Genomic DNA, 6,250 nt, shown 5'->3' with positions numbered 1-6,250 from the left:
GCCATTTGGTTGAGTCTGGCTTTGAACTTTGTTCTTGAGACTGGTCTTCAATCAACTACCAAAAAAGCCAAAAGTGGGGCTGTGGCTCAAGTGAGTGCTAGCCCTGAACAAAAAGAAGCTCAGAAACAGGCTCCAGACCCTTAGTTCAAGCCCCAGAATCTGCACCAAAACAAAGAATACAAGTACAATTATTAACAGGTGCTTTTGAACATCTTAATTCTGATATCTATGCAAGTCCAGAAAACAATTCTCTATGAGTACCAAGGTGCTGTTGTGTTATTATTAACAGTTGACTGTTAAGTTAAGCTTCTTTTTTGCACCTTGCTTTTGCTTTTTTTTTTTTTTTTTGTCTGTCATGGGGCTTGAATTCTGGGCCTGGGCACTGTCCCTCAGCTCTTCAGCTAGAGAATACGGCTCTACCCATTTTTTGCACTTTGTAAATGAGCCTAGTCCCTGGTCATTTCCCCCCCCACTCTCCCTTCCCTTCCTTTCTTCCTTCCTCCCTCCCTCCCGCCCTCCCTCTCTTCCTTCCTTCCCTCCCTCTTTCCCTTCTTTCGTCCTTCCTTCCTTCCTTCCTTCCTTTTCTTTCTTTTTCTTTCTCTCTTTCTCTCTCTCTACTTTCCCTCCTTCCTTCCTTTTTTGTAAAAAAGGTGAGGATACAAACTACATTACATTTTCCTATTATTTTTTATGAGAAAATTGCAAATGACCCAGTAAAAGTGATTTAAATATATAAGCTAATGGCTCAGAAAAGGTACAACTGGAATGATCAATAAACATACATGAAAAGATGCCCAACTTCAATCAGGAAAATGTGCTTCTTGCCCAACTGAAGTCTGATAATAGCAAATCTTGATGGAGATAGGGAGCCTAGGAACGTTCTTATCCTTGTTTTAGAGAGTAAATGTGGCACAACACTTTGAAGAATGACCTTACAACATCTGGTAAGAGGAAGATACAATTCAGCTTATTTTCTATGTATGTGTGTATGTACACACACTTAAGAAATATTAGAAATAGTTTTAATGTTATTCAATAATCCACTTAAGTAAAGGGCTTACCAATTACCTTATGATCAGTTTTCTGCTGTTACAAGGAAACTTAGTAAATGAACCCTCCAGCTGAGGGGGTTTACCCCTGATTCCTCTCTGCCTGTGAGGACATCTGGAGTGAAGAAAGGTCACCACATTTTGCATATGTGCAGGATGGCCACACCTGCACATTGTCCCACTGTCACTGGGAATATTGTGCAGCCTAAGGCCTCTGCACAAGTTCATTCTTCTCACTGGTCACCCTTACTCCAAAGAGTCCATCTGTCCTTGATTTTGCTCAAGTTTCCTTTCCTGTTTTACTTTTGGCTATGTTATCCTTATCTTATTTATTATTTATTTATTTATGTTTTGTTGATGCCACTGAACTTCATTAGTTTTATCAAAGGCTTTTTGAAATTTTTTATTATTATAAAAGTGATGTACAGAAGGGCTACAGTCACATATGTATGTATTATTAATTTATTAATTTTTGAGTTTACATATAGTTGTAATATAAAAGGGTTTGTTTCATTGTAATACTTCTAAATATGCACTTTGAAGAAATTCACCCCCTGTACCATATTCTCATCCCTCTTCTTTTTTACTTTGTCAGTCATGGGCTTGAACTCTGGGCCTGAGCCCTGTCTCTCTTCAGCTCAAGGCTAGTCTCTACCACTTGAGCTACATCACCATTTCCAGTTTTCTGCTGGTTTATTGGAGATAAGAGTCCCACAGAGAAATAAGAGTGGCCAATAGACACATGAAGAAATGCTCAACTTCTCTAGCCATAAAAGAAATGCAAATCAAAACAACATTGAGATTCCACCTTACCCCAGTTAGAATGGCTATAATCAAGAAGTCTAATAATAACAAATGCTGGAGGGGATGTGACCAGAAAGGAACCCTACTGCATTGTTGGTGGGAATGTAAACTTGTTCAACCACTTTGGAAAGCAGTATGGAAAACCACTTTGGAAAGCAGTATGGAAATTCCTCAAAAGACTCCACATAGAGCTCCCCTATGACCCAGCAATCCCACTTTTGGGCATTTACCCAAATAATCATAAACAAGACCATACTACAACTACCAGCAAAACTATGTTTATTGCAGCATTGTTTACCATAGCTAAGATATTGAACCAACCCAGATGCCCCTCAGTAGATGAATGGATCAAGAAAATGTGATACACACACACACACACACACACACAATGAAATTCTATGCCTCCATCAGAAAGAATGACACCGCCCCATTTGTTAGGAAATGGAAAGATTTGGAAAAATATATATTAAGTGAATTAAGCCAGGACCAAAGAAACATAGGTCCCATGGTTTCTCTTATTTGCAATAACTAATATATGTCTAAGACAAGCAGAAAAAGTCAAAAGCTATGTACATATGACCATATAAGATGATGCTAAGTGAAATGAACCCCAAGATAGGGACACAAAAGGTTTTAGCTTTTTTGCTGTTGTTTTTAATGTATAATATACTTATAATATACTGTGTGATTTTTTTGTTTCTTTTGTATGTTCTTTCCCCATGGTATAACCCATGTTTTCACTGTATTTGATTCTGGTGCCCTGTATCTTGTATATACACTTTTCTAATTTGGGGAGGGGACGGGAAAAAACAAGATGTTTAAATTGAGATACAGGTTGACCCATTGTAACAATGAGATGTACATGACACTATGTTGAAAACAAACTTTACAACTTCAGAGGGGAGGGAAGGTGGATAGGGAGAGGGAGGAGTTGGAGAGGGAAGGGATAGTAGGGGAAAATTAAAGGAGGGGGAAACAATGCTCGATAAGAAATGTACAGTATCTTTACAATAAAAAGTATATATTAGGGGCTGGGAAGGTGGCTCAGCGGTAGAGAGCATGCCTTGCAAGCATGAGAACCTGTGTTCGATTCCTCAGCACCACATAAACAGAAAAAGCCGGAAGTGGTGCTGTGGCTCAAGTGGTAGAGTGCTAGCCTTGAGCTGAAGAGCTGAGGGACAGTGCCCAGGCCCAGAGTTCAGGCCCCATGACTAGCAAAAAAAAAAAAAAAAAATATATATATATATATATATATATATATATATATATGAACAAACAGAGCCTCACGGACTTTCCTTGCCCAGGCTGGCTTTGAATCACCATCCTCAGATATCAGCCTCCTGAGTAGCTAGGATTACAGGCATGAGCCACTAGGGCCCTATTTATCCCTCTTTTTTGAAGTGTTTAGTGTGGTTTGTTATTCTATGTTTTAATCTATGTTTGACTATGTATATGATATAGTTATATGATTATATGATATACAATATATTATGTGTATACAATAAATACATATATACACATGTATGCATAATGTCCTCTCGTTTCCCTCTCCTGATTTCCACTGAGGAGAGGTCCTCAGCAGCCCTTCTTTTCTATTAATATCCTATTACTATTACTGTTAATTTAGTTTTATACTTCACAAGTGAGAGCATGTGAAATTTAGAATATTGAGCTTGGCTGAATTCACTCAACATGATGATCTTTAGATCCATCAATTTTCCTGAAAATGACATGGTTTCATGATACCTTTATTATATACTGATTTACATTTGTAGTATATTTCCACTAATGGTACGATGGAGTCATAAATAGACTTTTTTATTTTTTTTGAGAAATTGTCATAGTAGTTCACTTGTTTACATTCCCACTAGTAGTGTATGAAGGTTCCTTTTCCCTTGAATTCTCACCAGTTTTTGTTTTTATGGCTGCTATTCTGTCTAGAGTGAGATGAATCTGCCTATTCTTACTATTATTCTATTCAGAAAAAAATTACTCATGCCTGTATCTTCCATACTTTCCCTCAACTTTTTCTGTAGTAGTTTTGATGTTTCAGGTCTTAATTCAGATCTCTGATCCACTTGGAGTTGTTTTCTTTTGTTATTTTTTTTCAGATTGAGAGGTAAGAACATAGCTTCAGTCTTTTGCATGAGGACAACCATTTTTCTTAGCACCATGCATTGAGGAGGCTGTCTTTTTGCTAGTGTATGATTTTGATTCCTTGGTCAAAGATCAGGGATGTAGTTGAGTGGTTTTAAGGTTGTCTTTGTTTTATTGGTCTTTGTGTCTGTTTTTGTACAATACCATGCTCGTGTTGTTACTATGGTTCTGCAGTATGGTTTGAAGTCTGGTATTGCAATAACTCCAGTGCTTTTCTATTCACAAGGGATTTCTGAGCTATTTGCCATTTGGGATCTTCTATGCTTCCGTTTGGGTCTTATAATTGTTTTTTTCTGTTTCTAATTTTATAAATGTTTCTAAGAAGAAGAAATAGGGGATATCTACAGGGGTCCAATGGTCCTAGAACTCAAGATGGCAGAAGGCAGGGTGCATGAAACTTTGGAAAGAGCGAGAGCAAAGCAAGTTGACACTGGTGATTATTTGTTGCAGCTGTAGATGGCGTCAGAGAGGTTGGGCAAGAGGGTGTCAGCTCGGCTCCATTACTAAAACCTTACATTTAAACCTGCTCCCAGCCCCCTAATTTCTACTATTTTCTTCATTCCTTACTCAGTTTCAACTCCTCCCCCACTTTGCTCCCACTATCTGTGTCAACACTCCAGCTGGCTTGCCCCTGTATCCTTTTATTTTACTTGCTGAGCTGCACTTTAGCTCTATCTGTATTTTCTTGGGTTCTGGAGTCACAATCTAGTACTTCAAAGGCTCTAAACAGCTGTGCACATCATCCACTAATCTATAGCCCTATCCCAGTCTTTTTTTTTTCCTGGCAGTTGGAACTCAGGACCTTACGTTTCCTAGGCAGGCAGGCCCTCTGCCACTTCAGTTTGCCCTAAGATATTTTTTCAGGTAAGATCTTCCATTTTCTTTCTCTTTTTTGTTGGTTTTAGGGTTTGAACTCAGAGCTTTGGTAGGCAGATGCTCTATCGTTTGAGCCATGCCTCCAGTGAGTCTTGAAGTTTTGGCAGCGATCAGCCTGGACTGTGATCCTTTTACCTATTCTTCCTGTGCATGCTGAGCTGCCAGGCACACAGCACCATGTAGAGCTTGATAGTTAAGGTCTGGCTAACATTCTATCTGGGGATGACCTTGAACTAAAAATGTCCCAATCTCTGCCTCCTGAGAAGCTGGGATTATAATTCTGAGCAAAGGATCCTGGCTACCTCAGTCATCTTTTGATGCACCTATCATTTCTCCAATTCTCCAGAGTGACTTTTCCAAATGTTCTCTTTATCCTTATTCCAAATTTTTACCCTCCACACAGGATTTTGTCTCTTATTTTACACAGAAATTAGGAACCAGTAGAAATGGTTCCTCTCAGTTTTCTTCTATCATCTACATAAATTGAACTATAGTTATTCTCCATTGCTATCTATCTATCTATCTATCTATCTATCTATCTATCTATCTATCTATCTATCTATCTATCTATTTATCTATCTATCTATCTATCTACCTACCTACCTATTTTTGTACTAGTACACTCAAGGCCTGGGCATTGTCACTTATCTTTTTCATTCAAGGTTTGTGACCTACCATTTGAGCCTTCCCTCTATTTGAAGTTTTTGGTGGTTAATTGGAAATAGCAATCTCATGGATTTTTCCATCTAGGCTGTCTTCAAACTGAAATCCTCAGATCTCAGCCTCCTGAGTAGTTAGGATTACAGGTGTGAGCAACCAGCACCCAACTTCCCTTTTCTTCTTCTTATTCATGGAAGAGGAACCATAATTTTACAATGAAACATGGGCATTTTCAAAATTCACATCTTTAGAATGTAAAACACTAAGGTCAAATGCAGAACATCAGTTTCTAAAAGGCCTCTCTTCCAGCTCTTCCTTCGGGCTCTTCTTTCAACCCCAAGCGTGGCCTTGATGTGTCTCTGTCATTGAAGAATTGTAATGAAAAAATTAAAGAAGAATCACTGTCCAAGAAGGAAGTAAGTGATGAGGGAAACTGAGGCTAAGTGCATACCCAAAGAAGTAGATTTGGGTGAGGATTCCATAAGGAACTACTCTTCAGATCATAGCACAGAAAGAGCTACTATTCTGTCCTGAGCTAGCCTAGGTCAGCACCCTTGGGACTTAAGGAGTCCAACTTCTCAAGGCCCCTTGTTTCACATTTCCTCATCATCCCTACCTAAGACTATGGTGATAAAGACTGATTTTTTTTGGGGGGGGGGTCCGGTCTTCAGCTCAAGGCTAGCACTCTACCACTTGAACCACAG

This window comes from Dipodomys ordii, unplaced genomic scaffold (assembly GCF_000151885.1).
Source record: "Dipodomys ordii isolate 6190 unplaced genomic scaffold, Dord_2.0 Scaffold47, whole genome shotgun sequence".
Classification (NCBI taxonomy): Eukaryota; Metazoa; Chordata; class Mammalia; order Rodentia; family Heteromyidae; genus Dipodomys; species Dipodomys ordii.
The sequence above is the reverse complement of the archived record's forward strand: the minus strand, read 5'-3'. Positions refer to the sequence as shown.